The following is a 26,256-nucleotide window of genomic DNA, read 5'->3' on the forward strand; positions in this document are numbered from 1 at the left end:
TGGGACCGGGTAATTCTGTGTTGTGGGCAGCCATCCTGTGCAGTGTAGATGCTTTAGCACCATCCCTGGCCTCCATCCACTAGGTATCTATAGTACACACTGACCCCCAATTGTGACAACCGAAAGTGTGTCCAGACATTGCCAGATATCCCTGGGTGGCAAAAATTGCCTCCAGTTGAAAACCACTGGATTCAACAATAGTTTTGTTTTGTTTTCCCTATTTCTTACTGTCTTATCATTTAAACCCACTCTAGGGCAATGGCATATACCAAGGGGTGGGAGTGTTCCCCCATCTCCCATGCAGAAGGAGTGTTTTATCCCTGACTTTGTCCAAGATTGCCAGCACAGGGGTAATAAAAAGCAGATCAACTGCTATTGGTTTATTATTGTGTTTACCTTCTCTGCAGACAATGTACCTTGTTGGGAGCTGCACCGGCCTCGCTGGATGACAGTCACAGCGAGGAAATGACAGTGTTTGCACAGCTCCTGCCATGAGAAATGAAAACTGGTATCTCCTTTTCCTACTACTGGCTTATGTTGGAAATGAGCCTGCTGGTCTTGACCAGGCCCCATAATATTCCAAATCAGACCAATATTCCCCACACAGATACCTCATAAGGAAAAGCATATTCCTGCCTTTTCAAAAGAGATTTTAGATGAAAGCTTTGTGGATGATTGTCAAAAGGCTCTTCCTATGGGCCTTGCAGTTCAAGGCTTAGATCATAAAGAGGGTTAAGAACATAGAAGTTATAACTGAGCCTGGCCCCAAGACAAAGAGCCTAATTTAGAGTTAAGGAATAGATAAGGGCAGAACTTAAGTTAATACTTACACCTTTTCTAACTGGCGATATATGGCAGTCCCTTCCCTAAGGCCTACTTTCCGCAAACACCCTCCCTTACACTGGCAGCGGGGATGAGGATAGATAAAGAGTAGCTAAAACATAACCCAAAAAGAAAGGCCGACACATTTAGGGCCTCCATGGTGTTTACACATTCAGCATCAAGTCAAAAAGGTTTCCACAAACAACCAGTTTAAAAACATTCGTCTTCTTGTGAGCCAGACAGAAGACTCCTGGCCTATCTATACACAACTTAACCTATGTCCTAATCCTAGCATTATTAACTTAGACCAAATGTGTATGTCATCCTGTTTTTCACCAAGAACATCCTGTTATTTCCTTAGTTGTAAGATTTACTCAACCTCACTATGAATGGGGTAATTCTGCAAGAATACTTCCGAAAAACCTGTTCTTGTGCACTTTTCAAAGTATCTTATCACAAAGAGCTTTCCATTATAAAAATTCCTTTTTCTGATCTCATGTTGTCGTTGGACCTTTAAATAAAGACACCAAACCCGGCAGGACAGAGATGCCTGCCTGGTGATCAGAAAGAATCTTGGGGCTCTCTCACTCTCTCTCTCGCTGACACCGTCCATTCTTCAGGGACCCCTGGACCTGGCCAGAGTCAGCCTCCGGCAGTATCCCTTTTACTGTAGCACCCAGTGTCCCCTTGGTATGCCTTTCTTCCCCTGCCCCTGTCACTCTTATGTAACAAAAACACCCTGCTGTCCCCTTAAATCACCGCACATACTCCAATATGTCAAGTCTTAAGAACCTGACCAAAAAAAAAATTATTTCAGTCTGAGCCAGGTGCAGACTAGACCTCCAAAAAGGGGCATAGGGCAAGATTGGCTACTTCTATTTCCTGATGTATTTGCTTCCTAGAGCTGCCATAAATGAAGGACCACAGACTGAGTGGCTTAAACAGAAGAAATGTATAATTGCACAGCCTCGAGGCCAGAATTCTGCCTGAGATCTAGGGGTCGGCGGGCTGGTTCCTTCTGAGGACTGTGACAGAGATCTGTTCCAGGTGTCTCCCCTAGCTTCTGGGGAGTTGCTGGCTGTCTTTGGTGTTGCGTGGCTGGTAGATGCATCACTCCATCTTTTCTTCATCTTCACGAGATGAAGAAGATGTCTGTTTGTGTGTCTGTCTCTGTGTCCAAATTCTCTCTTTTTATAAGGACCTTACCCTAATGACTGCATTTTAACTTGATTGCTTCTATAAATACCTTATTTCCAAATATGGTTATATTATGAGGCATTGAAGATTAGAGTGTTAACATATCATTTTACCGGGAAGACACAATTCAATCTGTAACACCTGCCTAAGTGGCTATCACTATTCTTCCATCAGTAGGATGAACATGTAATTTATCATCCAAGATGAGACACTTTTAAAAATGAAAGAGGGTGCTGTTGATAACTATACCAGGACTTCGGATGTAAATCAGAACTGTCCTGGTCAAACTGGGCCACATGGCCTCCCAGCCCATGAAGTATCAGATCTAATGGAGGTGGAGAGAGGGGTATGTGAGCCAGAAAGTATTGAATCAACCATCATTGCTATGATAGATGCTGGCACTTTCTGGGTGTGGCTGGTGTTCCACGCCGACTTACTCTCAGGGAACACTGACAGTATCTCACCAATTCACTGGTTTGGGGCCAACGCATCTCTATTGCAGCAGATGGCTTGAGGATTCCTTCCTTTAGAATCGGAGTAGCCAAGAGTCTACATTCTGCTGAGGTCTCCTCATACCATGAGGAAGCATCCATGGATGAAACTTAGATAACAGAGACAGGAGTCCACTGCCTCCCCCAGCTTCTCCAAGGGGTTCCTTTAAAGCCCCTTTCCCTAGCTTTAAGATGAGGAGTAGGTACCCCCCACAAACTCCCTCGCAGGGGGTGAGGGTGGAGGAAGAGCCACACTCAGAACCTTTTTCTCCGAACACTGTCTTTTCCTTTAATTTCCCTCTTTGGGCCCTTTTACTTACCCTCTTTGGGGTGAAAGGCTCAGCATCTTAAAGCCATCCCTTTTACAAGTCCTGTGAGGTGATCTCACGCATCACGCTGACTTGTGACATCTAAATTTTTGGCACTTCAGGGGTGCCTAGGTGGCTCAGTGGGTTAAGGGTCTGACTTTGGCTCAGGTCATGATCTCACAGTCAGTGTATTCCAGCCCCGTGTCTGGCTCTATACTGACAGTGAGGAACTTGAGCCTGCTTCAGATTCTGTGTCTCCCTCTCTCTCTCTCCACCCCTTCCCCCCCCCGGCAAAAATAAAAATAAACGTTAAAAGATGTTTATTTAAATGTTAGCACTTCAGCCAGAAGCAGAACAAAATGGTTTGCTCGTAACCACCTTTTACCCCTGACTTGCGCAGGGATTGTCTCATCAGCCTGGCACCCCCAGCGTCTAGCTCCAGGTCTGACGTCTGGTATGGAGGTCTGTAAGCGGTTCCCAACGAATGAAGTAACCGCCAGTTTACATTCATCTCAGCATTGTGATCTCTCTCCCCTTGACAGTGTTTCAGTTTGGTTTTATTAAACCCCGAAATCAACCTTTGATAATGAAATAGAGAGACGAGGGTAGAAAAATGAGATATACGTGAACTTCTGCCTAGCCTCGGAAGGGAGGCCTCTCATTTCCGCAGGTTGGCCGGCGCCGGCGGCGAGCGGGCGGAAGGGATGCGCCCCCCGCCGCGAGGCTTCCCACGGCCCCGGAGCCGGCGCCGCAGCCTTCAGCTCCAGCTGGCGGCGGCAGCGCGCACTGCAGGGGCTCCTCCTGGCCGCGAGGAGCAGAAGCGGCGCTCTGACGCGCAGCGGGAGCGTCTGGGAGGCTGGGAAACGTTTTCATCCGCTGCCAAGCCAAGTTCAAAGGCGGCCTGCGAGCTTTCAGCATAGGCACGTCCGTCCAAAATACCCCAGGCGTTGACCAGGCCTACGCAGGTGGTCTGCTCTGCGCATGTTCCGGGGAGAACTGAATCAGGGCATCCAAAGAAAACTTTGTTAATAACACCGGGTTCTACACACTGCTCTGGGGCCAAAAATATGCTATGGAACAGAAGCACTGAAGTACATTTAATATCTATTTTTTTTAAATGTTTTTTTTANGCCACCCAGGTGCCCCTTAATATCTATTTTTTTAAAAGTTCATTATTATTTTACTTGTCGCTTGTAGGGAGAGATAAAGGCAGTAGGGAAAATAAATTTTGGCGTGAGAGGTATTTTTAATAAAATAATTTACATAATATATATCCGAAGTAATGTCTGATTGCTGTAAAATACTTCCAACAACTCAGTGGTGGGNCTTTAGTAATAGTAGTAGTAGTATCAATAATAATAATCATAATAGCAAAAAATGGACCAAGAACTCATTTCTGTTGTCAGGCCCCGTGCTAAACGCTTCACCTAGACTGACTGAATCCTCATATCCTTTCTACGTCATGAATACTTTCGGTACTCTTGCTTACAGATGTAAAAACCAAGGCTTAGAGAAGGGAGGTAACTTACCTGAGATCACTCAGCTTTCTGCATATTTTCCACATGTGTTTACAAATACCTATTATGTGGGTACATATATATGGGCTAATGTATATTTTCTATTATATAACATGCTTTCATGGAACTTGACTTTTTTGCACTGAACCTATTATGCACTTTTATACCGGGATTTATGACTCTGCCTCCTTCCACTAAGCAAGACAATCAATCTCTCTAAATCTCAGTTTCCCTGTTATTATCAGCACAAATGTTAACTCGTGTATGTGAAATACGTGGCTGGCACATAACAGGTCCTCAAGAAATTACAACTATTAATATAATGATTAGCATTACTAGTTAATGTTCAGGTGGACCACCATTAAAGGAGGCATTTTTTGTTTGTTTAATTCATTGTGATCATCCTGATGCAACTAAAATCCAGCAAATTTAAATGACCTGGCAGTTCATTCTGGGTATTTTGCCTGGAGGGTTTGGTTGCTGTGGGTTCAGGAAGAAAAGAGGATAAAAATACACAGCTGGGAATGAATGTTTAAGGGACTGTTGAATGTTCATAGCAGCACTCTCCACAATAGCTAAAACATGGAAAGAGCCTAAGTGTCCATCAACAGATGAATGGATCAAGAAGATGTGGTTTATCTATACCATGGAATACTACATGGCAATGAGAAACAATGAAATCTGGCCATGTGTGGCAACATGGATGGACCTTGAGGGTGTTATGCTGAGCGAAATAAGTCAGGCAGAGAAGGACAAATATCATATGTTTGCACGTATAGGAGGATTAGGAGGAACTTGACGGAGGAACAAGGGGGAGAAGAAGGGCGGAAATGGTGGGGGAAAGGGAGAGAAGCAAACCATGAGAGACTTTTGAATGCTGACAAAAACTGAGGACTGATGGATGTGGGGGGAGGGGGGATGGGCATGGAGGAGGGCACTTTGGGGATGAGCCCTGAGTGGTTTGTGGAAACTAATTTGACAATAAACTATTTGTAAAAATAAATAAATAAATAAATAAAATAAAATAGGGAACATAAAAAAAAAAGGGACTGTTGAATGAAGCTCAGAGAAGCAAACGAAAAATGCAAAACAAGCAAAATCTCAGGAAAAAAGCTCTGACAACAGGAGATCAAGGCTGAAGGCTGTCCCCTCTCCCAAATCCCTCTGGTTACTTGAGATCAGCTTCTGGGTCTGGGTGAGGTCTGCTCAGAGCCCACCACCTCGTGAGCCTTTAATGGAAGCCTCTCTCACAGAGCTCAGATACCAACCTAGAATAATGTGAACACACTTTTTTTTGGTCCTATCTTTAGTGTACCCTTCTTTCATGAAATAGTAAATTGCAGTTGACTTCAAGCAGAGGTTGCAAATTAAAACCACTGATTTTTAAGTTCCAAAGGAGGTTACCATTGTTACAAGGGGTAGAGAGGGATTCTGGAAGCTACTGATTCCAGGTAGAAGATAGATTTGATATCTCCTGCTAATTTCTTCTTGCTTCTGCTGAGACGAAACAACAAATTAAGGATGCTTTGAAATTGTAGTTTCACTCAGCAAACGTTTATTGAGCACTTGCTATGTTTCAGACATTATTATGGGCAATGAGATATCAGGGAATAAAACAGAAAAAATGAAGACTCTCTTGGAGTGTCCTTTCTAGTGATCTGAATTTCCAGTAGGCCAGGAAAACCACAATTCCTGATCTGTTTTCAGTAACACAATATCCCATCCATGGCATACATAGTAATTTAATAAAAACAGTAATTCCTTATGCTTATTTAACCAATCTGAGTTGCCTCATGATCCTCAGGTTAGTAGTGATTTTATGTCTTCATTTTAGAAATTGAATTAGGACCAGCTCCCAGCCTTACATATCAAGATGAAAAAGGGGTCCGGGGGTGCCTGGGTGGCTCAGTGGTTGAGTGTCCCACTTTTGATTTTGACTTAGGTCATGATCCCGAAGGGTCATTGGGTGTGGAGCATGATTAAGATTCTCTCCCTTTGCCTCCCTCCACTGCTCGCTTGAGCTCTCTCTTTCTCTCTCTCTCTCTCTCTCGCTCTCACTCTAAAAATGAATTTAGAAAGTGAGTCTGGCATCTCTCTTGTGGTATTGTCTCTACTGTGGCATGTCAGGATTCCATAAGGGACCTCAGAGTTGAAGGAGGTCTGCTGGAATGCCAATAGGAAGCTTCCTGAATTCTCAGTCCAGACTTTACCCAGTATGCTAATGTTCCAAACTACCATTTGATATTATTGTCAGAAACGAGTCACCTGCTACAGTTGTGACCTAAGATATTAAATTGTGTTACATGGGCACCAACCAATCAGAAGACAAGCTAGCTGTGATGCCACTGTAGGATTCTAGAACCCCCACTGTGCTTGGCATTAGCCTTTGATCACCAGATCATGGACACAGGTGGGGAGGTGGGGGGGTGGGAGGGGAGGGAGCCAAGTGAGAGGGGTCAGGTGGAGGGAACACTTGAGGGGAAGGGGGATTAAGCAACAGCTACTAACCAACCATTACAAAAGTATTTCATTGTGTTGACTCCTCATATAGCCATACCTGTACATATAGCTAAATGGCTTGCTCATGACTTGTCTGTCAAGTGGGGCTGCTTGCCGTGGGAGTGCATTCTTGCCTGTCAATTTCACGCCATAGACAGTGAGTCCTTTGAAGAAAGGGAATCATGTCTGTTCTTTTCCTTGATGCCAACCTTGACCTAATGGGCCCTTTAGTACACTATAATATTTGAACCCAGTTCTTACCAACATCCTCCCATGAGGTAATCCCTCCTCAAAAGGGTTGCCTCTGTGTAGACTCAGCGGGAATTTGCTGATTTCACTCTCCTTTCTAGGCAATATCATTGGCCCCACCACAAAAACCCTTGACACACAGATTGTGCATGTGCCGTACACACACACACACACACACACACACACACGCTACATACATTACAGGGGTTCTAAAACTTCAGTGTGCATAAGGAGCACCTGAGGAAACTTCAGATGCAGATTTCCAGGGATTTCCTGCCACACCCCTAGAGTTTCTAATTAATTAGGTACTGAGTGGGACAGATTTTTGTATTTTAAACAAAATGTCCTCTCAACCGGTAGATCTTGATGCAGATTGTCAGACAGAAACAAACACCAGTTGGTCACTAGCAAGCACTTTAGCTCCATTCACAAATCACTTTGTGTTTTGCAAAGCAATGGCAGATGTGTTGCCCTTTCCAAAGCCCTAATACTGAACAGAGAAGTAAATTATAAACTCTGACTTGGGTTATGTCTCATTCTATTAGTCTGTTTCTTCAAGTCATCTGTGGCGAATATGCCCAGAGATTTATTATGAGACTGGAGGTTAGCGCAAGGATACAATGAAACTAGAAGTGCATTTCCCCAGCCCTATAATCTCTCTACCTCATGCTCCTTAGATTGATGTTAATGGAGACTTGAGGTGCAGGAGATAGCCTGATTCAAGTACCCATCCTTACGTTTATGCATTTAAGACATATATTTCCTACAAAAGAGGTTATAATTTGTCAGCTTGTCACCACACAAAGTAGAATGCCTCTTCTGGACAGTTTCATGTCCCACACAGCCTCAGAGGGTTGAGTTGCTTATGTTCTGACAATTTTGGCACCATTTCTGATCTGATGAGACATGGCTTGAGATGTGAGTTAATTTTTCAAGTTATATGACAACTCTTGGAAGAAAGCCTCTTACAGGAATATTTTCCTCAGCAAGAGCTAAGAACAAGGCAGTCTTTCAAAGGTTCTTGGAGGCCTCTTGACTTTTCTAGCTGTTCTCCCACTGACTGGGGGCGTGTGGTATATACATAAATGGAATGCTGTTCAGCTTTTATTTTATTTATGGTAAATTTATTTATTTATTTAAGTAATCTCAATACCCAACATGGATCTCTAACTCACAACCCTGAGATTGAGTCGCATGCTCTTCAAACCAAGCCAGCCAGATGCCCCCTATTCCACCATTAAAGAGAAGGGAATCCTTCCCATAGGTGACAGCATTGGATGAAGCTGGAGGACATTACACTAAGTGAAATAACCAGTCACAGACACACAAGCACTACACGATCCCACTTATGTGAGGCATCTAAAACAAGTCAAATTCAGAACATCAGAGATTGGAATAGTGGTTACCAGGGGATGGGGGATGGGGAAATGGGGACTTATGTATCAATAGTCATTAAGTTTCAGGTAAGTAAGATGAATAAACTCTAGAGACCTATAGTACAACATTGTACCACAGTAATGCATTATTGACTTAAAATTTGCTAAAAGGAAAGGAGACTTTTCATACCTGAACTTTGCTCTCCATCATGTTGATTGTTTCTTTATCTCAATTCTCAGCCAGGAACTTCAAAATTCATTACTTGTGATTGACCAAAAAGTCTCTTCCTTACATTATTTCATTCCCTTCTTCTGTTCAGATTTTTTCTTCCATTTTGAAAACATGTGTGTGTGTGTGTGTGTGTGTGTGTGTGTGTTANCCGGCTCAGACCTGGAGCCTGTTTCAGTCTGTGACTCCCTCTCTCTCTGACCCTCCCCTGCTCATCCTGTCTCTCTCTCTATCTCCTAGAAATTAAAAAAAAAGAAAATAAAGTATTCTGGTCAAATGAGCACAGGATTTGGTCTTCCAAGGCCTATAGAAAAGACAAAAAAGATTTTTTTTATACCACTGAGAATATAACTATGAAGGAAAACAAAATATTTTTTTAGAGAATTTTTTAAATGTTTTTTTAAAACTTATTTCTGTGTGAGAGAGAGACAGCATGAGCAGGGGAGGGCAGAGAGAGAGGGAGATACAGAATCTGAAGCAGGCTCCAGGCTCTGAGCTAGCTGTCAGCACAGAGCCCGATGCAAGGCTCGAACCCATGAACGGTGAGATCATGACCTGAGCTGAAGTCGGATGCTTAACCGACTAAGCCACCCAGGCGCTCCTGAAGGAAAACAAAATAAGGGAGCCAAGAACAGAGCTAAACATTGGGGAAAATTCTAAAAGCTAGACGGGAAATGGAATTTGGTGGATGGAGAAAAGACTGAAGGGAAAACATTTGAATAAAGAACAATTCTTCCCAAGGAGAAAGAAGCCTCAGAGTGGGAGTCTGTAGGGAATGGCAGTTTGGGCGCCATGACTGGAATAAAGAGCAGTGTTCTGGTTACCTATCAGTTGTTACAAACTATCAGAAACTTGAAATAATGACTATTTATTTGGCTTGCAGATCTGCAGTTTAGTCAGAATTCAGCAGAGACAGCTTGTGTCTGCTCCTCTCAGCACTGGAGTAATTCTTTTTTTTAATGTTTATTTATTTTGAGAGAAAGAGAGAAAGAAAGAGAGACAGAGTGAGCAAGCATGAGTTGGGGAGGGGCAGAGAGAAAGGGAGACACAGAATCTGAAGCCAGCTCCAGGCTCTGAGCTGTCAGCACAGAGCCCAAAGCAGGGCTTGAACTCATCAACTATGAGATCATGACCTGGGCCGAAGTAGGCCACTCAACCAACCAAGCCACCCAGAGATCCCAGCAATGGAATAATTCAAAGGCAGGGGCTCGACCCTCAAGGTCTCCCTGGGCAGCTCTATCTGCGTGTGGTTTCTCCAGATGGTCCCTCCAGTGTGGTGGCTTCAGGACAGCTAGGCTTATTATATGGCAGCTGAGGGCTCCAAAGAGGCACGTCCTGAGAGATAGCCAGATGGAAACTGTATTGCCTTTATGACTTAGCTTCGTAAATTCACTTCTACTATAGACAGACCCTCCCTAACTGAAGGGGAGGTAACACAGTTCCCACCTCTTGATGGAACCATGTCAGCTCATGTTATAAGAAGAATATTTTTGAGGGACACCTGGGTGGCTCAGTCAGTTAAGTGTCCAACTTCAGCTCAGGTCATGATCTCAGGGACCTGGGTTCAAGCCCTGCATCAGGCTCTGTGCTCACAGCTCAGAGCCTGGAGCCTGCTTCAGTTTCTGTGTCTCTTTCTCTCTCTGCCCCTCCTCTGCTTGTGCTCTGTCTCACTCTGTCTCTCAAAAATAAATAAATGTAAAAAAATTTTTTCTTTAAAAAGAAGAGTATCTTTGAAATATCCAAACTGCCATCTTTGAAAAATCCAAACTGCCACAAATTGTATTTAGACCAGCTGGACCAGTTCATTAAGGAAAACCAAAAACAGTGAAGAGAAGGATCAAGATGAATAAATAACTGACCTGAGAGAAGAGAAAAAAATCCAAGGAACACAGAATCGATTTTTAACTAAGAACTAATTAGTATCATCAAAATTATTTGAGAATATTTTATACCTATGAAATAATTTAGGTTGATATGAAAAAGAAATAATCAGAATAAAAGAATCTGACCAAGATAGCCAAAATTAAATATTGAATGGACTGACTGAATACTAAAGCAGATGAGGTGAGGAGTAAGACATTAACCAAAACATAAGCTTTGACAACATGCAGAAAAATGAACCTAGACCATTTTCTTACACCACACACAAAAATAAACTCAAAATGGATGAAAGACCTAAACATAAGACAGGAAGCCATAAAAATCCTAGAGGAGAAAGCAGGCAAAAACCCCTTTGACCATGGCCACAGCAATTTCTTACTCAACACATCTCCGGAGACAAGGGAAACAAAAGCAAAAATGAACTAGTGGGACTCATCGAGAAAAAATTCTTCTGCACAGCTAAGGAAACAATCAGCAAAACTAAAGGCAACCAATGGAATGGAAGAAGACATATGCAAATGACATATCAGATAAAGGGTTAGTATCCAAAATCTATACAAAACTTATCAAACTCAACACCCAAAAAAACAAATAATCTGGAGAAGAAATGGGCAAAAGACATGAAAAGACACTTCTCCAAAGAAGATACCCAGATGGCCACCAGACACATGAAAAATTGCTCAATGTCACTCATCCTCAGGGAAATACAAATCAAAAGCACAATGAGATACCACTTCACACCTGTCAGAATGACTAACATTAACAACTCAGGCAACGACAGATGTTGGGGAGGATGTAGAGAGAGAGGATTTCTTTTTTTTTTTATTGTTTTTTTTTTTTTTTTACAAATAGTTTATTGTCAAATTAGTTTCCACATAACACTCAGTGCTCATCCCCACAAGTGCCCTCCTCCATGCCCATCCCTCCTCCCCCCACATCCATCAGTCCTCAGTTTTTGTCAGCATTCAAGAGTCTCTCATGGTTTGCCGAGAGAGAGGATTTCTTTTGCACTGCTGGTGGGAATGCAAACTGGAGCAGCCACTCTGGAAAATAGTATGGAGCTTCCTCAAAGAATTAAAAATAGAACTGCATTATGTCCTAGCAATTGTACTAGTAGGTATTTATCCAAGGGATACAGGTATGCTGTTTCGAAGGGACACATGCACTCCAATGTTTATAACAGTGCTATCGACAACAGCCAAAGTATGGAAAGAGCCCAATGCTCATTAATGGACGAATGAAGAAAATGTGGTGTATACACACACACACACACACACACACACACACACACACACTGGAGTATTACTCAGCAATCAAAAAGAATGAAATCTTGCCATTTGCAACTACTTGGATGGAACTAGAGGGCATGATGCATATGAGGACTTTAAGATACAAAACAGATGAACATAAGGGAAGGGAAGCAAAAATAATATAAAAACAGGAAGAGAGACAAACCATAAGACACTCTTAAATATAGAGAACAGAGGGTTGCTGGAGGGGTTGTCGGAGGGGGGCTGGGCTAAATGGGTGAGGGGCTTAAGGAATCTACTCCTGAAATCATTGTTGCACCATATGCTAACTAACTTGGATGCAAATTGCTTTAAAAATACATTAATTATTAGATAAAAGAAAAAAATGATTTAAAAAAAATTTACCACTAAGAGAAAGTTAATAATAACAAAGTCATTAACGTCAGCAAGGAACTTCCTCTCCCATTTGCTCCCTCTCTTCTCCCCAAACACACACAGAGCCTCCCTGCTTCCATAGAGGAGCCTCCTCTCAGACAAGGTTCTCAACCCTGAGGGGTAAAGAAGTGCACTTGGACAAACATGGGCATTATGTTGGTTATTAAATAACCCACAACTCAAGGGTATTAACGATATTACAGTTTATAGGACAGTTTATCCAAGAACTGTCCTGCCCGACCTCAGTGGCAACCATTAAGAAACACCTCACTAGGGTGACACCTCTGCCTCTGTCCCTCTCCTTCCCAGCCCCAGGGAAGGAGTGGCTTCTCTACTTGGTGGCTTTGGGAAGAGGACAGAGCAGGGTCCCTCAGGTCCTGCTGGGATCTATTCTCCTGGGGATCTGCCAGCCTGAAGACAGGTTGAATTTGGGCCTGCTCTGCCCTGGGTGGTGGGGTGCCTGGCCAGGCTCTGGCATGAGAAGTGCTGGAACCCATTCATATCAGAGTCTAGGTGGGAAAAGCTGTTCAATCCAGCAGAGTGTTAGCAAGCCCTTTGGAACACGGTTCTGAAGTCACAGTCTGCAGTCGCTTTTATCAGTAATAAAATTGACTTTATAATCTCCATTTATTCATCTCTTGTGTCGTATTTCCTTTTTTAAAAATTATTTATTTATTTATTTTTAACATTTATTTATTTTTGAGAGACAGAGACAGTGTGATCAGGGGAGGAGCAGAGAGAGAGAGAGAGACAGGAAGACAGAGAGAGAGAGAGACAGAATTCAAACCAGGCTCCAGGCTCTGAGCGGTCAGCACAGAGCCCGACACAGGGCTTGAACCCATGAACCATGAAATCATTACCTGAGCCCTAGTTGGACGCTTAACCAACTGAGCCACCCAGCCGCCCCTCTTGTGTCTTATTTCCTAATCATTTTGAATTGGGAAGGGAATGAAAGAATGCTAGTTATTGGCTTCAAGATTAAAAAAAAAGTTTGAGACACTTAAAAGAAAATACCGAGGGACATAAATGTCAATATTCTTTAGATTCTCCAGTGATTTTAAGTTTAGAAATGTCCATCACTTGGAATGATTTCTGTTATTCATGTGGATTTCAGAATGCTGAAATAGTATTTTTATTTTTAAAATTACACCCAGCCTAACTCCAAAAGAGGTTTGAGGCTGCTTCTTAAAAGAATACACACAATTGAACAAGATTTGATTTCATGTTTAAAATATAAGAAAAGAATGTGGGAAAAAATCAGAGTCCAATAACAAGATAAAGCTATGAAGCATTAATGTGCAGAAGCACATTCTCTCCAGTGTCATACAATTATTCAGGGTAGGCAGGAAATAAAGCACTAAACTTCCAGGTAGCTACAGCAAAAAGGAATATACGATTCTTTTCTCTCTCTCTTTTTTTTTTTAAATTTAAGCTTATTTATTTATTTTGAAAGAGACAGAGAGAGCAAGAGAGAGAGAGAGAATCTCAGCCGGCTCCACACTGTCAGTGCAGAGGCCCGATGAAGGGCTCAAACCCANAAAATTTAAGCTTATTTATCTATTTTGAAAGAGACAGAGAGAGCAAGAGAGAGAGAGAGAGAATCTCAGCCGGCTCCACACTGTCAGTGCAGAGGCCCGATGAAGGGCTCAAACCCACGAACTATGAAATCATGACCTGAGTTGAAACCAAGAGTCAGATGCTTAACCGACTGAGCCACCCAGTGCACTGTATCACAATGATTTTCGAGACTGATTTTGCCCAATGAATATAATATTAAATTTATCTTAGCTGACACACACAATATTTACGTATACATATATATACAGTGACTCTCTGAGAAGAGAGTCAGAAGTACTGGCACTGACTGCAAGAACTTTCTTCAGGAGTCCTCATAAAAGGGGTTCTAGCTGATGTAATGGAGATATCTCCAACAAGAAGTCTAAAGAAAATATAACTGTGAATTGCTTTCAGCTTCTCTAAGGGTTTCCTTCAATGCAAGACATGAGCATTATGCCAAAGCATGATTTAATAAATGGGCTCTTTCAGAGATGAAGACAAACTAAGAAAACTGCTCTCCGATGGTCTGGCTTGATGCCCAAACTCACAAGAGATAGATTATTTCACCATTTATAAATATTATCTCGTGTATGCAATAAATGTTCAAATTTTATACTCCATCATCCTTGCAAGGACATAAATCATTCCAATTCCTGGACTTTGTTTTTTATTAAAAGCACTTGAAAACTTAAATGTTTTCAGTTTAGGATTACGCTGTTGGATTTTTTTTTCAACAGTAACAATGTACTCCTCTGTTATCTTTTTCTTGGTTGTCTATATTCTCTGATTTTCAAAGTGTGAATTCTTCACATAGGGTTTGGTACAGAAGAGTGCTCGCTGAGGTGAGATGATAAACCCTTATAACTTCCTACTTACATGTAGGGGACAAAAGAAAGGAAAGAAGGAAGAAAGGGAAGGAGGGAGGCAACGAAGAAGTGAGGGAGGGAGAGAGGATCAATCAATCAACCAGTCAAGCTCCCCCCAACTCGCTATCCAAATGACTATCTGGAAACATGGTATGAGAGGCACTCTTTGGGGTTCATCTGCTCTACTGGACACCTACTATACACCACTTGACAATTCCTTGGGCCCCCTAAGATGTAAGGGTTGAGCTCCATCGCTCTGCGGATCCAGTATCATGACTTGCCCTGTGAATCTCTTTCTTCTTGTTCCTTGGGAACCTGCCCCCCCACAGTTCAGAAAAGCGTGGGTGTTTATGCCCACAAAGCCATTCTTGATCAGGGCAGGATAGGAGCCAATGGCTAAATGCTTCTCTTTTGTCCCACAACACACAGCTCTGAAATGAACTCCATAAGGCTTCCTACAAGGTCCTGGTGAGATGAAGTACCATCATGAAGTATCACTTACCCAGCATGGTGGGAGGGGCAACTTGGTAAGAGATTCTTGTACTGGTTTTCCCTCCTTTTTCGCTTCCCCATGTTGCCTCACTGTTCCCTGGGACCACATTCCCAAATGAACCAGCTGAAGCAAGACTTGTACCAGGCTCTCCGTCCGGGGTAACTAGTAAGACATCTGCTTCTAGAGCATTTTACCGTGTTCCCACTTAAGTGGATGTATAGACTTTGTCCTTCAATCTTAATAAAATTAACTTCCATATAATGAATAAATACCTTTAAAAGATTCCTGCAGCAAAGCTACTGACTGGAGACAAACCAAGAATGCAGGCATAAGACAATAAGGAAATAGCAAAGCTGAGTCTTCACTGACTGTATGAATTCCCTACCAGACACCCAGCAGAAGAAATCAACATTAGCCTTAATATTAAATAAAAATAAATAATTTGAAATACGCTTATCTTTATTTCATTATTTTAAAATTCTATTTTTAGATATATATTAGGTTTGGGGCACCTGAGTGGCTCAGTTGGTTGAGGATACGATTTCGACTCAGGTCATGATCTCACAGTTCATGAGTTCGAGCCCCGTGTCAGGCTCTGTGCTAACAGCTCAGAGCCTGGAGCCTGCTTGGGATTCTTGGTCTCCCTCTCTCTCTGCCCCTCCCCCACTTATGCTATCTCTCAAAAATAAACAGTAAAAAATTTAGATATATATTAGGTTTTATAGAATACGCAATATAAGTAGAATAGTCCATGTGTAATTTACAAATTAATGAATGTACATATATTGGGAGCATATACTCAAAATTTTTTGCTAATAGGGTAAAAGATCAAAGAAGTTTGGAGAGCGCTGGTCTAAATAAATTCAAATCAGTATGCCTTTCAAGTTTTTGTTTTTACAAGCCTTGTCTGAAGATGATAGGAAGTGAGCAGACCTGTATTGTCTGCAAAAGTTGCCCTCAATAACCTACATTAATGATCAGAGCAAATTCATTGATAGACAAGTAATTTCTCTTCTTTTTTAAAATAAAGACTTAACTTTTTAGAGTAGTTTTAAGTTCCCAGCAAACACTAAGAGGACCGTATTGAGATTTCCCATGTACCTTCTATCCCAAACATGCATAGACTCCGCATTATCAACATCCCACACCAGAGTAGTTTATTTGTTACAGCTGATGAACAACACTTGACACATGACAATCAGGCAGAGTCCATGGTTCACCCTACAGTTCACTTTGCATGGTGGACAATGTACAGTGACATGTATGCTCCATTATACCATCAGATCACTTTCATTGTTCCCCAAATCCTCTGTGCTCTGATTTCCTCTTAGTTTTCCTATCTTGGAAAAGAGAAGATTTTTAAAAATTCAGAGTTAATAAAGTTAAACGTTTGAAGTTAGTAAATTTAAAGTTAAATACGTGTAACATCTCTCTATCCTAATATCTTTTTTAAAAAAGACAGAGAAAAATGTTTCTATTCTATTCTATTCTATTCTCTGATTTTGTTTTTGTCCAGGTTTCTGGATAATTGGGAGTTGGGAGTTATTAATCCATGGAGACTGTATTGGCCCGACCTAGATCTGAGCCTTAAAAAATTAGGCATAAAGGGAACCACATCAAGGCCTTAATGCCAAGATTGATAGAAGAGATATTTTCAGCTATTAATTTGAAAAGTTAATTATTATCTAAATTCATCAAAAGCTAAGTCTTCTTGTCTTATACATTACTTCAACATTTTCCAAATTTCATCCATTTGAGTATTATCTCCATGATTTTGGCCAACTTCCTTCCATCTATTAAGACTTCCATTCTCACTTTTTTTTTTTAGCTTTAGTGAATTTATTTGAAAAAGAAACTTGTACATTGCTTCCATAAGTGGAAACCAAGTATTACTTGGTAAATTGAAAGTAACCATAAAAAATTTTCTTAATTACAACTAAATTTTTAAAAATTATCCATATACCTTTAGCATTACCTTTAGCAAATGAAAGGTAAAAGCATAAACCTTTTGGAGGCAAACACAGAAGAGTAGCTTGAGAACTTAGAGGCTGGCAAAAGTTTCTCAGATCAAAGAATGCAAAAACACAAGAGAAGAATTTGTTATGTTACGTTGGACTTACTTAAAATTAAAGACTTCTGCTATCAAAAAATACTCCTAACAAAATGAATAAGCAAGCTACAGATTGGAGCAAATATCTGTGAAACATGTACCTGACCAAGGACTTGTATCTGGGATATGCACAGAATTCCTGCAATTCAATAATAGAAGACAACTATCCAACTTAAAAAGGGCAAAAGCAGCACTTCATAGAAGGAGATATAAGAATGGACAGTAAGGGGCTCCTGGGTGGCTAAGTCAGTTAAATGTCTGACTCTTGATTTCAGCTCAGGTCATGATCTCATGGTTCATGATATGGAGACTTGCATGGGCTCTGCGCTGACATTGTGGAGCCTGGTTAGGATTCTCTCTCTCTGTCTCTCTCTGCCCCTTCTCTGCTCACATGCATGCTCTCTCTCTCAAAATGTATAAATAAACTAAAAAAAAAAAAAGAATGAACAGTAAGTACATGGAAACAGTGAGTGGTTTATTCATTCTACAAACATTCACTGAATATTGATATGTGCTGGTGAGTGAGACAAGAACTGTGGTTCTGAGGACCTCGCTGTTGGCTGGGGAGGCAATTGAATTCCCAAAATATAATGTTATGAGTGTGGTTATGGAGGGAAACTACTGTATAGGTTTTCATGGACACATACAGACGCACATCTATATACACATACACATGTATATTATATATTTGATGCATATACTATATATAATGCCTGTATCCTATATGTGTGCATATATATTACTGAATATATATGTGAACACATGTGAGTATATGTTATATTTATTCACTGATTTAAATATAGATTTATACTTATGAAGATTTTAGTGTACTTCCAGGGGTAAGGGCCCTCCATGCACTCCTTAAACATTTATTCAACATTTGATCACATTAACAAAACCCAAATAACTGTATGCTAAGTCATGTAAGAATACAAAATATCAATATATTTGTATGATTCTATTTATATGACATTCAAGAACAGGCAAACATAATCTATGGTAGAGAAATAGGAATAGTCACGACTTTGACTGAAACGAAGCTCAGGGGGAAATTCTTTGGGCTAGAATGTTCTAAATATCTTGATTTGGGTGATTATACATACTTCCTATTTGTGGTAGCAAGTTATACCTCAATAAAAAGTTTTCCAAGATAAATTAGATATGCTCCTGCCCTCAGGAATATTATAATCTAGCTGGAAAAGTAAGACGTGCTCAAACTAACCACAATGGAAGGCAAGATATCCTAAAAGTGGTGGATCCAAGGAAAAGTATGACTAAGAGTTAGGGGCATAGGACTTGAAGGTCTTGGATTTGAAACCAGCCACTCATTTGCCAATTTTGTGAGCTTGGGCCTGTCACTTCATTTCTGTGAACCCATTAGAGTTCCCTTCTCTATGAAGAGTGAGTCATGGTACTTCCCTGCCAGGATCACGGTGAGAATTCGACAAAATCCCTTACATAAAGCACTTAGAACAGGGCCTGGCACACAGAGAGTCCAGCAAGTTTCAGCTCACAATTTATATTCCTAAAAATTATCACAATATACTGAGTATAAATTCTGCTAGCCACAGTAGCCCACAAGCTGCAAGTGGACCTTTCTTTATTTGTACTCACTTCCACTTAGCCTCTGCTCCGCCCTTGTTCCCCTGCCTGGCCAAAACCCTAAAATCTGGGTTCTAGGTTTTCTCACTGATTTCATCTTTAAGCCTAGTCACGTCATCTTTTCTATTTCCCAGATAAGGAGGGGGTTTAGGTTGGGTCACTGCACTGGGGGCACAGCTGGTCCTTGCTGACATCCAATGTGATCTTAATCCATCAGAATCCTGTCCTGAAGGGCTTGGTGTGAAGGGCCCTCTACGCTGTCCCTGACTCCCCCCCAGCCTCCAGCCATCTAGCTGCTAGATGCATTATCACCACAGTGGAAGATGTGGGCATGATTTAGCTTGGCAGGAGCTAAATGTTCTCATCACTTCATACAGATGATAGACTGTGGTGAACACATGGTAATGCATATAATTGTTGAATCATTGTGTTGTACACCTGAAACTAATATAATATTATACGTAACTTTTTTCTATTGAAAAATAAAATAGACGGAGTGCCTGGGTGGCTCAGTCAGTTAAGCGTCTGACTTCGGCCCGGGTCATGGTCTCACGTCGGTCTCTGTGCTGACAGCTAGCTCAGAGCCTGGAGCCTGTCTTCGGATTCTGTACCTCCCTCTGTCTCTGACCCTCCCCTGCTCACGCTGTCTCACTCTCTTTTAGAAATAAATAATACATTAAAAATTAAAAAAAAAAGAAAACAGAAAAATAAAATAGACAATAGACACTTTAAATAATGGGAAACGCTAGGTCCCACAAAGCTAACCAAACTCTCACCCCCATGGGATACTTCTAAATCGCTGTTCTACCACTTTCTTTTTGCCACTAATCTCTCTCTGGTTGCTCTTCCTCCAAAACCAACTATCAGGAGACTTAAGAATTTAGAAGAAAATTAGAAACTGGATTAGAACATCATCACTCAGGTACTTCATTTTCCATCTAAGCAGAATCAAAAGAATGAGGGGGCAAGGCAGGCGTGGAGAAGTGAGGAGAAAGGATGATAGTGATCATAGTGATAAAAGACGTATTTATTATATGCTAGCGACTGTGCTAAGAGGTTTACTTTTTTAAAAAAATAATGGGAGGGGCGCCTGGGTGGCTTAGTCGGTTAAGCGTCCGACTTTCGCTTAGGTCATGATCTCGNTAAAAAAATAAAAAATAATGGGAATTTTTTTTTTTACTTTTAGTATTGCCTCATATAATTCCTATATATGTTTTCCTTGAGTGGGAAACAACAGCAGATTGCAGGAGAAAATATTCTAGTTCTCTTCGCATAGTCAGCCGTGGCGCTACTCAGTCCAAAGCAGGATTTCTCCCTTGGTCAGAAGTTCTCATACATTAGCTCATTGCATCTTCCTACTACCGAATGAGTAAATACTGTAATCATCTCCATTTGAAAGATGAGAGCAGAGAGGATTTTACGTGAGAAAGAAATGCACTGTTCCTGTTTAAGCCTCCATTCTTTTGGGTATCTCACACCCAAACCTAATACTGAGACAGTCATTTGCTGTCTTGTTTTTACTACCTAGTCCTGTTCCTTTGTCTCTGTTGTTCTCGTGATACTCGCTGTATACCCAGCAGGTATACAGCACTCATGGAAAGAGCATGCTCAACTGGAATTCTTTTTAATTAATAAACTTTCTTTTTTGAAGCAGTTTTAGGCTCACAACAAAATGGAGTGGAAAGTAGAGGGGGTTCCTATATATTCCCTGCCTTCACATACCCACAGCCTCTCCCATCATCAACATCCTAACACCGGAGTGGTGCCTCAGTTACAACTGATGAACCTGCACTGACACACTGTTATCACCCAAAGTCCATAGTTTACATCAGGGCTCACTCCTCGTGTTGTACGTTCTATGGGTTTGGACAAATGTATGATGACATTCCTATAATTAAAAAGAAGCCCCCATTTTCTATGGAAAAAGTATAAAGCCAGACATTGGACTTACTAATTTTCTATGGAAAATCCATAAATGCAGGGATCAGAGTTACTAATTTTAACAGCCATTTACCATTTTTATAGGGTGCTCAAGAACAGAATTTTCTACCCCATATTTCAGGGAAGCCTGTTTCCGGTGATATTAATAGGTGCCTGGAATAAAAAAGGGTTTTTAAATGTTTTATATTTAAATTATTTGTAAAAAAAATTTATATATATAGTACAAGTTTGGGAAACAATGTGTATGTTCTCACAGATGTTCTACTTGCCTGCCTACCACGTGCTCAGTAGAATATTAAAGATAATAAGAAATCATGCAAGAGAGGAACGGGCCCACCTGGGCTTAGCAACTCTTTTGGAGAACTCCTTGTTGAGCATGCCTCTTGCTGTACAGACCCAGTCAAGTGACTCCTGCCCGATACCAGGTTTGCTTGGTCCTTCTCAGTGAGTGGAGTACCCTTACTTTACAGAAGAGGAAGGTGGCTGCTCAAATCACGCAGCTGGCTGGCAGCCCCTGTGAGGATCATAACTCGAGTCTCCCGACAAACCTTCACAGAAATCCCTGTGATAAAACTGGCTTAGCTCTTAGAGGTTAACACCTGTTCTTATATTTCACAAGGGATGAAAAGCAGGCCAGCACACCTGGTTCCTATGCTCAGCTCAGGTCACAAGGGAACTTTGTGGATCAGGGTGAAGTGTTCAGTCTTCAGTCAGGACCAGTAGCAAATGCAGCTTTTTGAAAGGAGAATAGTTATCTTCAGAGGGTGATACAGCTTTGTGACTGGATCCTAAGACTCACTGCTGTGAATCACCTATGGGGGCCTGCAAATAAAATCTATTAAACATCTCTCTGCAGCAGACACTTTAAGCGCCATCCCATTGTCTGCCTCATTCTGTTGTATGGTGATCTTATGTTCTAGACTCTGCATAAGACTGACAGATTTGGGGGTTACACAGTAGTAAGTGGGTTAGGCATGAGGGTTTGGGGCTTGGCAAGGGGCCACAACCAACACACTTGTTAAAGGCAAAGGGAATATGGAATGGGTAGAAGAAGAAGTTTTAAATATCACCTATGACCACGTGATCAGTTGCAAAACCAGGGGTGTGATAGTTATGAGCATTCTACCTTATTTTGACATGAATGTAGTTGTTAATATACCAACCAATTTTCCCCTTCTTCCATTGCTCTATCATCTAACATAAGATATATTAATAGCAGTAAACCTTCTATTTCAGTATGTAAGCTACTGGGCAGTCGGCATATTTTTGGGTAAGTGAGACAAATTGTACTATGTTTCTGACCACAATATTTCCCATTGGTTAGGTTTTCAGCTATCAAAGAAGTACTGAATATGAGATGGGGACGAGATTCAAAGGAGTCTAATTCAGCTAGTACTCATATAATTTAGAAATAATATTGCCTTGAGGCGCCTGGACGGTTCACTCAGTTGAGCATCCATCTCTTGATTTCAGCTCCAGTCATGATCTCAGGGTTCATGAGGTTGAGCCCCATGTCAGGCTCTGCACTGACAGCTCGTCTCCTTGGGTTTCTTTCACTCCCTCTCTGCCCCTCCCCCACTTGCTCACATGAGCGCACACGCCTTCTCTCTCTTTCAAAATAAATAATTAATTAAAAAAAATAAACGGTATTGTCTTTGTCCAAGCGACATAATTCTGTATCCTTGGAAAACCAAGTGTACAACAAGGTTCAAGGAAATTGGTATCTTTGCCCTGGAGGATAAATAATGAAAGGCCACTTGGGGGGACTCGTGCTCTCAGCCCTCTTAGAACCTACAAGCAGAAAAGACTTCTCGTTGAAACCAAGAGATGGGTTGTGGTGGGGAGACGCTCTGTGCAGAAACGGCTTTTAGTGCCAGGTGACTCATTTTTAAACAACCTCTACATTTGGCAGATGGTGATAATGCCAGCGCTTAACGACAGAGCTGAGTAAATCAGGACGGCATGTTTCCACACTTCTCAGATGCTTATTTCTAAACACTATGTAAAAACCACGTCTTTGAGTACCGCTCTCCAGTGAGTCACAGAGCCCAAGCGAGGCTGCTGCCTCCAGAGTCCATCTTGTCCTCCCATGGAAACGCTGTAACAGACCACACTGACTGGAGAGAAAGGTCCAGATGCTTGTTTCAGACGCTGAAAACATCAGGCCACAGAGTATACTTACCACGGATGTTTTTCCGTCTTGATCATTTCTCACATGAATACTGTCATATTAACAAGACCTTCAAGTCTTCATTATGTTTTCAGGTCTTACAGACAAATGAAATTTTGAAACCACAGAACCTATGGGATAGAAGGAACTTACAGTCACTGAGGCTGGGACAGAGGGTGACTAACTTTTTACCAAACATTTTATGCTCCCTCTTCCATGGTGCACAGCTGATGCTAAGAAGCGGCTACGCAGGGAGGCAATGCATTTCCCAACACCCTTTCATTTGTGAAAGGCCATGTGACTAGCACTGGCTAATAGTGAGCAAAAGTGATGTGTTCACTTCTGGGCAAGGCAGTTAAGAAGAGGGTGTGCCATTTCTTCTCTTTCCTCTTCCTTCTGGAGGCAGAGGTCTCCCTGTCTATAAGAAGTGGCAGAGCCATGAGATGAGATAAGCTTGGTTCCCTGAAGCACCTCATGGAGGGAAGCCAACAAGAACGCTTTTATCAGATTGTTTTATGAGCAACAAAGACATTTTTATTGTATTAAACCTCTGAAATTGGGGGTTTGGTCATTCTAGTAGCTAATATTTCCCTAACACAGAGGCCAACATCCATCTCCCTGTTTAATTATCTTTACGACTCATAGGGAGATGAGAAGGAATACGCAGAAGAGTGTGTATAAGGTCAAGATGATGGACATTGGTGTCAGGTAGACTAGGTCTTGAATTCCATTTTTAAGGCTAAACTATGTGCTCTTGGAAAGCTCAATTAACTTTTCAGGGCCTTAGTTTCCTAATCTGTAAAATGGGCATAATAATAGTACTTACGTCATAATGTTGTTGAAAGATATAAGGTTGCTCATTCTTGTACGACACTAAGTATTCAAAAAATGGAGGCTTCTGCTCTTACCAACATCATCCTGCGAGTGGTGGTAATATTAAAGACATCAATTTGCAAGTTTTTGTTGTAATCAGTCACTTTCTAGAGGGCCAGAGCTTAGGGACACAAGTGGCTTCTCTTAGATACCAGAACCTTAGAAAACTGGTTGGGGTAGTAGAATTGGAAACATAGGTCCTAGCAGACTCAGGCATCAGGAACGCAGAGACAATAAGCATCAGAATCTCTGGGCACTAAAACATCTTAGCCATGCCCGTGGTCCTTTAGTGCAGAGGAGATGGGGGCTGCTGTGTCCAAGATGTATAGGTGAGGTCATGTGGGTCATGTTGGGGGACTCTCATCACAGGGCTGTTCTCTGGCTGGGCCTCAGGAAATGGGACCCTCTCCTAAGGACTCTGAGGAAACCCCAGAGATGTTCTCAGGTAACATTGAGAAGAGGAGAAAGCTTGTGAGGAATGCAGTGAAGGACAGGGCAAGTAGTCAGAAGTCCACACTTCTGAGACCATCAACAGTTTCCTGCCTTCAGTTCCTTTATCTGCTTCTTCAGCTCTTCTTTGAGCCCTAGGGCCCTCTCTCTTTGTCCTTTTATTTTTTTTTTAAATGTTTATTTCTGAGAGAGAGAGAGACAGCGTGAGCAGGGGAGGGTCAGAGAGAGGGAGACACAGAATCCGAAGCAGGCTCCAGGCTGTGAGCTAGCAGTCAGCACAGAGCCCTATGCGGGGCTCGAACCCACAAACCGTGAGATCATGACCTGAGCCAAAGTCGAACGCTTAACCGACTGAGCCACCCAGGCGCCCCCTCTTTGTCCTTTTAGCACAGACTCTGCTGACCCCATCCCGCATGTCACCCATGGCCTCAGGGCACTCCTCATTTAGCCTCAGGAGTCTGAAGGAAGACTCTCCCTTCCCTTGCTTTGCCTAGATGCCAAGGGCTGGAAAAGCAAAAGCAGCTGTTTGGCCCAAAACTGCTACAAAGAAAGATGAGAACGGCCTGGTTCCTTTTTCCTCCGTGAGTGATAATGGGAAGAGTGACAATTCAGACTCTGTCTCTGTCTGATTCCAGGATCCCATGAGCCAAGCTATTGAAGCAGCCTTCATGAACCCGGATCCACCCACAGCTTCAGACCCACTCCCTGAAGACGAAGGAGGGAAGGAAAGAAAAAAGAGAAACATAAGCTCCAGTTTAGCACCTTAGGCAAGTGACCCTGCTGGCCCAGGCTGACCTCTCCACCTGGTTTTCTTTCACTTCTGTTTTTCTATAGCTGTTGTAATTTACAAGTCCGTATTTTATTTTGAACAGATTAACCCTGTTGGGGCTGGAGGGAGGTGGGGGAAGGGTCTGCATAATGTGAGGGACAACCAAGAAAATTTCAAAACAATGTCTTTTCCAGATTCCTGTCTTTACACCAAAATGAAGTATTGACCCTCAAAGAAGGAGGGAGGGAAGGAAGGAAGGAGGGAGGGAAGGAAGGAAGGAAGGAAGGAAGGAAGGAAGGAAGGGAGGGAGGGAGGGAGGGAGGAAGGAAGGAAGGAAGGAAGAGAAGGAGCTCTTCAGAGTAAATAATAATTTATCTTGTGCTTACCTTGTATTCTGGTTTTCAGCACCTGTAGGACTGATAACCTTGAAGAAAATGAGGCTGTGAATTAGCAGGTAAGTGACCCTTTCCCTCAAAACACACACGTGAGGCAGCCCATTCCAGCTCTGGACCACTCTCTGGAACATTTTCCTTTACACTGAGACAAAATCTGTGTGCCTGTATTTTCCACCCCTGGTCCTCTCTCCTGTCTTGGATCCGCACAGAACAAGTCTAAACTTGCCTTCACACGTAAAAGTCCACAGTGAAGGCCTGTCCGTGGAGGGTTCGTTCTCTGTGGGCAGTTGTTTCTTTTGGAGCAGTAACAGGCAACTTTATCCATGTCTTTATTTGGGAAATACTAGAGGACTCTCAGCCCCAAGTCTTCCTTCCAAATTCCAGTATTGTTACCTTATTCTTCCTCATTGTCCCCTTATGTGGATCATAAGCTAGAGGGAACAGGACTCAAGAGAGCTAGGTTTGGAGGTGAAGTCATGAAAGGTGGCTCAGTTTGTGTTGGAAGGTGGCAAAAGAACCCCCCCAAATACTGGAGATGCTTATATCCAATCAGCACAGTCACTCTGTCATCACCAGGGCCACTCAGCTGGGACAAGAACAGGAAGCTGGGAACACCTCCCACTACCCATCATGTACTAACATTTATCTCTCAGCCCAGCTCTCCTTGTTCCCCTCACCTCTGTCTACTGTCTTCTTTTCTAGAATGCTCCTTCCAACAACTGCTGCAGATGATAACAGAAATAAGAGCAGAGATTTGAGAGAAAAGAGAATATGTT

At 42.0% G+C, this 26,256-nt stretch overlaps 1 long non-coding RNA gene across 1 annotated transcript; it reads right to left on the reverse strand.

Moving 5' to 3' along the window:
• Window positions 1-3,121: 3,121 nt before the first annotated feature.
• On the reverse strand, window positions 3,122-25,610 carry LOC144231301 (uncharacterized). The gene is made up of 3 exons (XR_013335033.1): window positions 25,472-25,610; window positions 23,006-23,124; window positions 3,122-3,814 (listed from the first exon to the last, which is right to left on the reverse strand). It is a non-coding gene; the product is annotated as an uncharacterized LOC144231301 (long non-coding RNA).
• Between the last annotated feature and the right edge of the window lie 646 nt (window positions 25,611-26,256).

The sequence above is a fragment of the Crocuta crocuta genome, unplaced genomic scaffold (genome assembly GCF_008692635.1).
Source record: "Crocuta crocuta isolate KB4526 unplaced genomic scaffold, BGI_CrCroc_1.0 scaffold184, whole genome shotgun sequence".
NCBI lineage: Eukaryota > Metazoa > Chordata > Mammalia > Carnivora > Hyaenidae > Crocuta > Crocuta crocuta.